Below are 13,321 nucleotides of genomic sequence, written 5' to 3' on the forward strand. Positions count from 1 at the left end.
CACCCAAAAAATGGGCAGAAGACACAAAGAGATACTTCTCCAGAGAAGACATACAAATGGCCAACAGACACATGAAAAAATGCTCCACATCACTTGCCATCAGGCAAATACAAATCAAAACGACAATGAGATACCACCGTACACCAGTTAGAATGGTTAAAATTAACAAGGCAGGCGGCACCTGGGTGGCACAGTGGTTAAGCGTCTGTCTTCGGCTAAGGGCGTGATCCTGGCATTATGCGATCGAGCCCCACATCAGGCTCCTCCCTTATGAGCCTGCTTCTTCCTCTCCCACTCCCCCTGCTTGTGTTCCCTCTCTCGCTGTCTATCTCTATCTCTGTGGAATAAATCAATAAAATCTTGAAAAAAAATTAACAAGACAGGAAATAAAAAAAAAAGTCAGAGAGGATGTGGAGAAAGCGTAACCATCTTACACTACTCGTGAGGATTCAAGCTGGTATAGCCACTTTTGAAAACAATATGGAGGTTCCTCACGACGTTAAACACAGAGCTATCCTATGACCCACCAATTGCACTACTGGGTATCTACCGCATAGACACAGAGTAATGAAAAGAAGGGGCACCTGTATCCCAATGTTCATAGCAGCAGTGTACATAATAGCCAAACTGATGAAGGAGCCAAGATGTCCTTCAGCAGATGAATGGACAAAGAAGATGTGGTTCATCTACACAATGGAATATTACTCAGTCATCAGAAAGGATGAATACTCCCCATTTGCACCAACGTGGATGGACCAGGAGGGGATTATGCTAAGTGAAATTAAGTCAAGCAGAGAAAGACAATTATCATATGGTTTGACTCCTATGTGGAATGGAAGGAATAGCATGGAGGACATTAGGAGAAGGAAGAGAAAAGTGAAGGGGGGAATGAGAGGGGGAGATGAATCATGAGAGACTACTGAAACTGGGAAACAAACTGAAGGCTGCAGAAAGGGAGGGGAAGAGGAATGGGTTATCCTGGTGATGGGTATTAAGGAGGGTACATATTGGGGCACCTGGGTGGCACAGCAGTAAAGCGTCTGCCTTCGGCTCAGGGTTATGGGATCGAGCCCCACATCAGGCTCCTCCGCTGTGAGCCTGCTTCTTCCTCTCCCACTCCCCCTGCTTGTGTTCCGTCTCTCGCTGGCTGTCTCTATCTCTGTCGAATAAATAAATAAATTCTTTTTTTAAAAAAAAGGAGGGCACGTGTCATAATGAGCACTAGGTGTTATATGCAAACAATGAATCATGGAACACTACATCAAAAACAAATGAAGTACTGTAGGGTGACTAACATCATTTTAAAAATGAGAAAGATATGAAATCCATACAGGAAAACTGTCACTATTTGCAAATGACATGAAATCCCGAAAGATTCCACACAAAAAAACTGTTAGAATAAACAAATTCAAGAAAGCTGCAGGATATAAAGTCGATATACAGAGACCTGTTGTCTTTATTTTTTTCAGATTTTATTTATTTATTTATTTATTTATTTATTTATTTGACAGGAAGAGAAAAAGCAGGAGCAGGGGGAGTGTCAGAAAGAGGGAGAAGCAGACCCTCGCTAAGCAGGGAGCCCAACATGGGGCTCAATCCCAGAACTCTGGGATCATGACCTGAGCTAAAGGCAGACGCTTCACCTATGGAGCCACACAGATGACCCAACTTGTTGCATTTCTGTATACTGATGACATACTTTCGCAAAGAGAAATAAAAAAGCAATGCCATTTACAATTGCATGAAAAAAAAATCTAGGAATAAAAGTAACCAAGAATGAGAAAGACATAGTACACTCAACACATGGCAGAAAAGAAATGAAAAACACGTGTGTCGAGGGGGGCAGAATGTATGGGTCAAAGATTTGGAAGGCAACACAAACAAATGGAAGCTTACGCCATGCTCCTTAACTGGAAAAGTTAATTATGTGAACATGTCCATCGTACCCAAAGCAATCGACAGATGTGATGAAATCCTTATCTGAATTCCAGTGGCATTATTCGAGGAAATAGAAAACAGTCCTCAAACTTGTATGGAATCACAAAAGACCCCAAATACCCAAAGCAACCTGGAGAAAGAAAGGTGCAGTCAACACACACCTGTATTTCAAGCTAGATTACAAAGCTGTTGTCATCAAAACAGAATGGTACTGGCATAAACACAGACACCAGGTCAGTGAAACAGAACAGAAAGCTCAGAAACTTACCCACACGTAGATGATCCTAACTTACGACACAGCAGCAGAAGATATGCCATGAGGGAAGGACTGTGTCTTCAGTGAGCGGTAACAGGCAAACTGGACACTAAATGCAGAAGAATATAACTGGGTCACTTTCTTACACCACACACAAAATTTTTAATGGATGAATGATTTGAACATAAGACCTGAATCCATAAACCTCCAAGAAGACACAGGTACTAAGTCTCTTGACATTGGTTTTGGCAAAGAGTCTTCAGATCGGACACCAAATGCAAAGGCAACAAAAGCAAAAATAAACAAGTGGAACAACATCAAACTGAAATTTTCCACACGGCAAAAGAAACCATCAAAAACTTAAAAGGCCACTGACCCAATAAGAAAAAAATATCTGTGAATCATATGTGTGAGAAGAGGCTAATATCCAAAATACACACAACACTCATACAAATCAAAACAAAAAAAAGTATAAAAAATGTGGGGAATATGTGAATAGATACCTTCCAAAGATGGCACACAGGTGCCAACAGACAGAAAAAGTTGTTCGGCATCACTAATCATCGTCAGGGAAACATCAGTCAAACCCACAATCGGCTATCCGCTCACAACTGTTGGAACAGCAATTGTCCCAGAGACAGACACCAAGTGGGGTCAAGGGTGTGCAGACGAGGAGACACTGTGCACTGTTGGTGGGAATGGAAATTGGTGCAGCCACTGTGACAAACGGTATGGAGGTTCCTGAAAAAATAAAAGCAACTACGACATGACCCAGTAATGGCTCTACTGAGTATTGATTCGGAGAACACAAAAATACTGCCTCAAAAAGACAGATGCACTCCCACATTCACTAAAGCATTATTCACAAGAACCAGACATGGAAACACAGACCTTGGGGGCCTTATGCCAAGTAACTCAGACACAGAAAGACCAATACCAGATGCTCTCATGTACATTCCACGTGGAATAAACAAATACTGAACACATAGATACTGAGAGCAGATTGGTAGGTGCCAGATTTTGGGATGGGTTGGTAGAAACGGGTGAAGGTGGTCAAAGTCTCAATGTTTGAGTGAGAAAATCCGACAGTCATGAAATGTTCTGTCCAGCATGGAGACTAAAACTAACCCCACAGCATGGGGTATAGGTTTCCCTGCTCTTTGAAAGTACAGAGCTTCTGAGAAACCTTGCACAGCAGAAATGGTGTCAAGAAGGAATGGCCATTAATTTACATGGAACAATTAGACAGTGTGCTCAGACTCCAAAATTCCTTCTCTTTGGCTTTTCTTAGGCCTCAGCACACAAGTTTCCAATGGAGGCCCAGCATAAATGAAGATAAAGCACAGCAGAGGCTCACAAACACAATTCAAAGTGCTGGTGGCTGGATGCGGAGAGCAGTTCCCAGCGGAAGGAGCTGGTTGGGGAGCACGCCGCCTTTGTCGTGCTTCTCCCCAAAACAGATGCTGAATGCGATTCTCACTGTTCACCTTTTTTCATAAGAGGGAAATCCTCTTCAGGTCTCTTCCTCTTACTGAAGCTGGGTAATAACATAGTTTTTCAAGAAATCCCAGTGTCTTACTGTGAACGTTTAAAAACGGGGGATACTTGTACTTGAGCATTGCTGAGGGAAGAGATGTGAAAGGTTCTCCCAGACACAAACCTCAGCAGGCCCACCGGGAAAGGCACCTTCCTCAGCATGCGGAACACGGACTACCTCCTACCTCCCGAGAAACCCTCTCCTTCCCCTCGATCACGACAACCCACAAAAGCTGGGAGTTACCCTAATTCCTCCATTCTCTTGCTCCTAATAGCTAACCCATCAGCAAATCCTGTGAGCTCCATCTTCAAAATGGACCCAGAATAGGTCTAACCACTCCATCCAAGGCCACCTGTCTGGTCCACAGTGCCTGAGTTCCTGGAAAAGCTTCGTCATTGACCTGCCTTGCCATCTTCAACCCTCTGTCATCTGTTCTCAACATTGTCGCCAGGATGGCCCAGTGAAACAGGGTCTCATGGGGTTATAGCCCTGGAATGGCTTTCTGTCACCCTCTGTCACCTCTCTGAGGTCATGTCCTAAGCTGTCTCCTGTGGCCACAGGGCCTTCTTGCTGCTCCTGGACATACCTGGAATTCTCCTGCCCCAGAGCCATTGCACATGCTTTCCCTTCTGTTTCGAATGCTCTTGATGTGTTCTCACTCACCTTCGGAGAAGTCTGAATTGGAGCGTCAGGGACAGAAGATGAGACTGTGTGTGTTGGGTGAGGCTGGTGGCCCAGAAAAAGGTTCTCTGCCAGCTCTCCGCCTGTGCCTCACTTGTCCTCAGCCAGGAACTTGCACACAGCCCACACCTGTCACAACTCTCACCCAGGAGACCCATAGCCACACCTGGAGCCCACCCTGAACACACCCTGCTGCAGAATGCATTCAGCTCTCCTCTGGGACCCCTGTCAGCTTTACCCAGTCCTGGAACTCCCCCCTGTCTCCTGCATTGGTGCATGGACCCCCTTCGAATCTGCATTTTTTTATCCTTTGGGTAAATACCTAGAACAGCAATTGCTGGATCATGTGGTTGTTCAATGTTTAACTTTTTGAGGAACCCCCACACTGTTTCCCAGACTGGCTGCACAACTTTGCATTCCCACCAACAGGATGGGAGGGTTCCCCTTTAAGCAGAACATTATCTGCCGGCAATTTCATAAGAGGCAACAAAACATCTGTGAGATGCACCCAGGGTCAGGCAAGCAGTTGCAGACTTCACCCCAAGGCTCCTGACGCCAAGCCCCTTGAAGCCACCAGCATGCCACTATCCAAAAGAATTCCCAGACTCTCCTTCTGACTCCACCACCAAAGAAACTACAGAGAGAATATGGCACCTCAAAATATCGAGATAATACATTTAGTAAAACTAGAAAGTCAAGCTCAACTTTTAAACAGGAACAGGCCAGTTTGGATAATTTTGAATTTTCCCTCCACCCTAATTTTAACTCTTCTGATGAATAAACTAATCAATGATGAAACATCACCTTTGTCAAATGACATCATCCAAGTCTGTATCAGATGAAAAAAGCCACCTAACTCTAGATACTGGCCACTAAACCATATCTTAGACCCAATTGAATAAACACTGTTAGATGAAGGAACAAATTAGATGTTACAAACAGGCACAGAGTGAATCTCACCTTCCCTTTCTAATAAAAGAGGGTTCCTAGGAAACAGATGGTCAAAATACATTTGTAAGCAATAAATGGACAGAGAAATTGTGATCCCCTGCAAAGTTCTACCTGCAGGGAAACTAAGTAATTCTTGCACCAAACCCAGAATGCTGACAGCTACTTCAATTTTACTTTGTGGCTCAACTAGAGAAAAGAGAAAAGCCCAGGAGGTTTGGTATAATGAGAGGTTTTACCTCCAGCCCTGACATAGATAGGACATTTTGCCAAACATACCTGTGCTTTCTCTGAACACTGGCGTCCTGTGACAAGCTGCCTCGCTGACTCCGATGCTGACGTTCAAAACCTCGGGTGTCTTGGAGCCAGAGCAGAGAAGTGCTGTCAGCTGGGGAGAAGAAGGCACCTCTGACCTATAGCCTGCACACCTGCTTCAGTTTCTGGGTGCAGGGGCAACACATACTTGTTGTATATCAGTAATTATCTTCATTCTCAATAGACCAATGACCTTGCCTTTTCTGGAAAGCAGACTTACTCTTCTAAAGAAACCCTCAATTCGTCTATTCCCAATGCAATTGGAGTGGGGTCTGGTTTACGCCCTCCTTCAGGCCCCCACCTGGAGGATTTTCCTGCATGATTCTAACAGCCAATTACCACTAACCTGGGGGCACACGGGGCATAATGCTGAAGTTGGGGGATGGCTCTGGGGCTTGCTACGGCCACACCTGTGCCTGGGGGACCAGGGCACACCCTGCTGAGCTTGGGGTACTTCTCAAGATGCATCACCTGCACTGTGTCAGAGAACCGTGGGACACATCACTGAAGGTGGGGACTCTGTGAGGTCCTTACCCGCACTATTCCCGGGGAACAGGGGAAACCCTGAAATTCTGCAACCAATCCCACAAAAGCTCAGGTAATTGGGCGCCCTGGAGTTCACGGGTATGGGGAATAAGGCCAGTTGAGAACATGGGGCAGAAGAGACTTTAAAAGGAAAAAGAAAACTCACCTGAGTTCCCACAATGAACCCTCTCCAGGTGCCCTTCCAGAACCCTGCCTCCCACCTGGGGCGCACCCTACCCCCAGACCCCCCCACCCACGGTGCACGCTGCTCTCTAACCAGCCGGGACCTCCGCAGGGCAACTCTCTCTCTCCCAGTTCCCCTTCTTCTGTCCCAGGTTTGCACCCCACTGCAACTCTGGAACAGCCCACAGAGACGTAGCTCCACTCCCAAGAGGTGATTTGTCAGGGAGGGTGGTGCCCCAGCCCCTGGGAAGCCAGGCAAGCCACCCTCAAGCCCCTGGAACCCTGAAAGCGCAGGGGGTCCAAGAGGTGCCTCCTCTACCCAACACCCAGCATAGGCATAGGTGGGGTCCTGGGCTGGGCTCCCCCCACACACCTGGCCCATTCCAGGGACCCCTCTAGCTGCAGACCACCCTCAGAGTCCTGCCCCTTCCCTTTCTGCACCAGACCTCCCTGCTGGGGTGTGCCTGGTTCTGGGCAAGATCAGTGGCTCTCAGACCCTCCAAGGCTTGGGCTTTAGGAAATGCAATGATTTCATGCATTTTCAGTATGTACATGTCAGTATGACTTTAATCTTATGGGAGCCAAAGAGGTTCTTTATTTTTTCTTATCTTCATGTTGGCATTTTTGGTTATTGTTTTCTTCTTGAAGCAGATGTACAACATGTGCTTGGGGCAGAAATAGGGCCCATGCTTTGAGGTTTTGCCCAATCATTTTGAACCGGGTAAAATGTTAAAGGATAGCTTCCCTGGGATCCCAGGATCAGGGCCCACAGATGATATAAGATAAAAATTACTTTCATCATTATAATTACTCCTAAATGGAGGAATGTGAGACAAAAGCACCTTCACAAGAGTACCAAGAAATCAAAATGATGCCCACAGAAAGCTACCTGCTCCATGGTCAGCACATGTAACAGAAGTGTTCACAGTCTCTGGACTCCTGCCCTTCTCCTGCCCAAATCTCTGAAGCACACAGACCACTTAAAATCAGAATTGTAGAACTGCTAGAACTCCTTAGAGATGTCTGGCACCATTCCCTTGGACTGCAGAATAAAACACAGTAGCTCGTTGTCACAAACTAATTTCAACATGAAGTGACCCCTGGATGCACTAAGTTCTTTCTCTGCAAATGTTGACTAATGTAAGTCACAGTCATACCATATAAACACTACGATGGCTGGGGAGTCATCGTAGGTAAGGGAATATTTTAGCCATGTTTATAAGCATTGGCTCACTTTGTAGAAGAGGCTGAGCTGAGTGTTTTTAAATACTATTTCAGACCTGTTTTACAGCACCCTCTGAACATACCAGAGCCTGAATGGACTAAAAAAGATAGTTGGTTTCAGTAACTTTAATACCAGAAAAATATTATACTGTCTCTATTCCTAAGGATCTTTGAGTATCTTACCCAGAGGTCCTCCACTAAGATAATGATCTTAATGATCACCATGGGCAGAGGTGAAAAGGCCCGCTGAATTCGTTCCATTTGTCCACATGACAAGAAAATCCTGATACTTGATAGGTTTCCAGATTGAGAAGACCAGAGATAAGAGGGAAATAGTACCCTGTATGGAACAACAAGGGATTTGGAGTCAATTTGGGGATCCCACTTAGGTTTCTGACACTAAAATCCTCTGTGACTCATATCAAATGAGTCCCTTTCTAACCGTGTGAAAATGTGCCTAAAAATATCTACACCCTAGTTGAGAAGTTTAAGAGGCAGAATGCTACAAAGAGCCAGTATGATGTCTCTGAGGAACAGGTGCTAAGTAACACATAATTGCTATTGGGTCTATTTCTTTTCTAGAGGAAAGAACACATGTTGAATCCATATTTCTAATAGATGACTCACCCGATGATTTTCAAACCTGAAGGAAGGCCAATAAGTCGCTCTTGTGTCATGTTTCACTCAGAAATCATGTTGTCGGACTGGTGAGGACAATACGATAGCAACGTCATCACTAAGAGTGGGGAGCTTCTAATTTCCATACGGCCATTTTGACCCCCTTAGCTCAGGGCCACCAGAAAGGACAGCTGAGGGGGACCACAGGCCAAGGCTGCCAGGTGTGGCTGGGGCAGGCAGAACTCTGACTTAAGGCTCAACTCCTGTCTAGGTTATTATAATGCTCTTCACAAAGAAAGTGCCATTGTGTGTGAGCCCTCATGTAGAAAAGGTTCAGAATTTCCATTGAGATTCCCTCTCTGACCTTTAGGATATGTAGCAAAGTTCCATTTAATTTTAAACATTGAAGGACTTCCTGGTTTTCTTTTCGCTATGACTGTGGCTCAATTCGCCTGTGGTCTAAGAATAGAATCTAGTTAATTTCAGGGTTTAACATTTGTAGCATTGATTCGTGGCCCCATCTATCATTTATTTGGGTAAAGAGTCTATGACCACTTGCAAATAATGTATTCTGCACTTATTATGGAATGTTCCCTATATGTCAATTAGGTCACATTTTTACCAATGTTTTGTCTGCTTTTTCTGTCAGATATTGAGAAAGGTATATTAAAATCTTCAAACAATGTTGCTCTATTCAACATGGCATCGGAGAATCTACCACTGTTAGAAGGCAAGGGAAACAAAAAGTATAAGAATTGAGGGGATAATTGTAACTATTCACAGATAATATGATTGTGTACATAGAAAATACAAACCAGTCTATAAATACCCTATTAGAATTAAAAATGCAATTTATAAATTTGAGATGGATTGTAGCTTCCCATTGGACAGTTTCTGAAAGAAAATGCAGAACCTGTCAATCTTGGGGTAGGACATATGGTGCACTAACCATTTAAAAGAATTCAGTGGGACTTCATAAAAATGTGACATTTCTCCTTATCTTATGACCATAAGAAAATGAAAAAGTGAACTGCAGGCTGGGAAGTAAAGATTTGCAATACACACACTGACAAAGACTTGTCAATAAAGAATTCCTGCTCATCAACCTTAAAAAGTCTATTTATAAATGAATACTTCACAAAAGATTGACTGATGTCCAATAAAACCCAGAAAGGGTATTCTACAGTATTATTTTCAGGAACAGAAAGGCCTTTCCTAAAATGAAAACATACACACAAACCAGTATTCCCTAGATGGATGACGTCCTTATTTCTGAGGACAGCTTAAAGAACAGACTAGCATCAAAGTAAAGTGATGGAATTCCTGACACTCAGAGGATGGACAATTGACCTCAACCTACAGTACAATTTCTAGGCATCATTCGGTCCTCTGAAGGCAGACAACTACCACACCCCTTCCTACACCACACAGGTTGCTTCCCAACACCTACCATAAAAGAAGAACATGAGAAACAGATAGGACTAGTAGAAAATAGCAAAAATCACATGTGGGGATTATCCTGAAACACACTGAACACATAACTAGTGTAAGGAAGTGTAGGGAACTGACAAGGACAGAGACTCAAGAGGTACTTCTTTGGGAAATGCTGTCTGAAATCGTCACACGTTGGTACCAGCTAATGAGGGCTCTGAGCATACCCTAGGGTTTGCTCACAAGGGTCTGCAACACCATCGCTGAGGACTGAAACTCTTCAAGACCTCAAAGCTTGCCTGATTGACTATTGGACTAAGAGATTCCCATGTTCTGAAAACAGATACCAACTCATTGAAAGGTTCACCTGGGCTCTCTCGGAGGCACTACAAGAAGCTGAACCATTCACTGAAAATCAATTACACACACACACACACACACACACACACACACACACACACACACACACCTGTCATTTCACCAATTACTTAAACATTCAAGGTTCTTCCTACCTTTTCTTTTTCACATTGATATTTATACTCACATGAAATGTCATCATTTCTAATGAACACTGGTGTCAAAATAGAGATCCATTGACACAATATTCACAAAATGGAACTTCCCTGCTGTCATTTTCAATATAGCGTTTTTAAAGTTCATACATATTTTAGGTTTTGGTAACTTATACAGGAGAAGATCAGCATTGAAAAACTCTAAATACTGACAATGAGTTTTAAGCCTAGAGAACAAAAATTGTCCAATTTCATAGATAATAAGGAACCAAAGGGAAAGCATGGAAGCTGTAGTCGAATAATTTTACACATATGCATCCTCTATTATTCTACTACTGAGGGGCGTGTTTTATTACCACTATGCATGCATCAATTGTCTTCCACGTGCACCTTCACAGGTATAATGAATTACTACAGTAGAATGAAATGTCTGGGAACTACTTAGCGGCATCTATAATGAACAATGAAATTTTGATCTTATATTTGGTGAACTTCCACTGTCTGTCCCTTTAGACAATGGACCCTAAACAGAAGGGGGAATGAACCACGAGAGACTATGGACTCTGGGAAACAAACTGAGGGCTTCAGAGGGGAGAGGGGTGGGGGATTGGGATGGGCCAGTGATGGGTATTAAGGAAGGTACATATTGCATGGAGCACTGGGTGTTATATGCAAATAATGAATCACGGAACACTACATCAAAAACTAAGGAAATACTGTATAGTGACTAACATATCATAATAAAAAATTATTATTAGAAAAAAATTAAAGGTAAAAAAAAAACCAATACAGCTTCTCTGTTTCAAGAACAATCACAATTGAGAAAAAACTAACTTCCAATCCCTAAAGCAAAACACAGACCAAATTCCATTTCACTCCCCTTTATTCACATTCTCTGTGGGTTCTAAGCTATTTCCCTACCTCCTTTCCAGCTGAGCAGGGAACCCGGGCTCGATCCCAGAACCCTGAGATCATAACCTGAGCCAAAGGCACATGCTTAACTGGCTGAGCCAGCCAGGAGCCCCAGCCATGTTTTTCTTAAGCAAAAGGACAATTTCTCACAATGCCTTCACATGACTTCACATGGTACCAGAGACCTGCATTTGCCTCTAGGAGGTTGCAGATGAAGGCGATTGCAAACTTTCACAGTGGTTTATCAAATACAATGACCTGCCTGGTGACAGTGAAACTCTTATGAGCCCACGAGAGGGTGCTGTGACACTCAGCTGTGGCTGGGCTGGCACAGAGAACCAAATCCATTTCCCTGCCTGATGTCTGTGAGGAACAGATGCCCCCACTGTGAATGAGACCCTGCCACTGAGCTGTCCAGAGATGGCCATCCTCACGGAGGATGAGGATAAAGGACAATGCCTGAGGAGACCTCATCTGTCTCTTTTATCTTTTCATATTTTTGACAGTGGACAAATCACTGCCTAGGAGTCCCCAACTACCTTAGTCTCATCTGTGAATGGCCAAGAGGTTTTACAAAACACTCAAGATTTTGACCTCACAAATGCCCACAACCACTTACCATAGGGATTGAACATTAAGCAAAGATACTGTTCCTTTTAAGAGAGGTCCTGCCCACTGTTGTTTCTCACTTATATGCTCATCTTCCTTACCTCATGGTAACATAACCACCTTGATTCCTGCTTCCGTCTTCAGGAAGGCTGATGTGACTTGAAGGGCATTACCCTGACATCGTTCTTTCTTAGCAATAAGATGTGGACATTTCCCTAGTCCTACACATACAAAGTTGAATGAATGGGAGTCAGGATTGAGGAGACTGATGAGAGTTGAAGGTGTTTTCCTGTACATGGTGGTTTATTACCAATAAGGATGCGTCAGAGTCCTCGAAATTCCAGAACCTTTTCATTAATGCCTCCTACTCGTGAAAGAAGATGTACATTGGTCTTTCCCTGTATAGTGTGGTGACTCAGAGAAAAGTGCTTAGCCCTTTCGTCAGACTTCGACGACCACTTTGGGGCTGGCTTCCATATTCACAAAGGATGATGTTAGGGCTAAGAGGGTTCCTGTACACTTTTATTTCTTACAGATAAGTGTATGGCATTTTTGTTACATTGCCTGAACCACTTAGCGCCGGGCTTGCCGGTCTCCTGGGGACGAACCCTAACCCTAGCTCGGCCCCCGAGGGGCCCCTCCCAAGGGGCCTGGTGCCACAACGCCGGGGATTGGGGCCCCCGAGCCCAGCACTGGAGTCAGCCTGCTGCCCCGCAGCAACCCGGGCTGCTAGGGGCACCGCCAGTCTTTCAGGGCAAGAGAACGGGCAGGGCCCTCCAAGCCCCCGGCGACCTTCGAAGGCCCCTGTGCCAAAATGCTTGGGCCCACACTCCCTCTCGCCAGCGCCCTCACATCGGCCTGCCCCTCTGCCTGCTGCAGAGCTGGCGGAACGGGCCTCCTAGACTCCTGGGGGCTAGCACTTACCCTAGGTCACCCCCGAGGGGCCCCTCCCAAGGATCCTGGCACCGCAATGCCGTGGATTTGGGACCCCCGAGCCCCAGTGCTGTACTCACTCTGCCACCCCATAGGCACCGAGGGCACTAGGGTCGTTGCCATTCAGGAAGGGAGAACGGGCAGGGCCCTCCGATCGCCCTGCGACATTCGAAGGCCCCCCACGCAAAAACTCTGGCTCCCACACTCCTGCCCGCCAGCGCCCTAACCTCGGCCCACCCCTCCACTCGCTGCAGAGCTGGCGGATCGAGCCTGCTGGCTTCCTGGGGGCTAACCCTATCCCTAGGTCGCCCCCAAGGGGCCCCTCCCATGTGGCCTGGCGCCGCATGCCAGGGATTGGGAACCCCCAAGTCCCAGCGCCGGAAGCTCCCTGCCACCCCACCGCCACATGGGGAACTAGGGGCGTCGCCAGTCCTTGAGGGCGACAGAACGGGCAGCACCCTCCGAGCCACCTGGGACCTTCGAAGGCACCCCGAGCCAAAGCCAAAATGCTCTGGCCCACACTCCCACTCACCAGCTACCTCACCTCGACCCACACCTCCATTCACCGCACATGGTGGAACGAGCCTGCCAGCCTCCTGCGGGCTAACCCTAACCCTAGGTCGGCCCCCGAGGGGCCCGCCCAAGGGGCCTGGCGCCGCAACTCTGGGTATTAGGGACCCCCGAGCCCCAGCGCCAGAC

Source organism: Ursus americanus, chromosome 4, assembly GCF_024610735.1.
Source record: "Ursus americanus isolate L20-20 chromosome 4, mUrsAme1.1.p, whole genome shotgun sequence".
NCBI lineage: Eukaryota > Metazoa > Chordata > Mammalia > Carnivora > Ursidae > Ursus > Ursus americanus.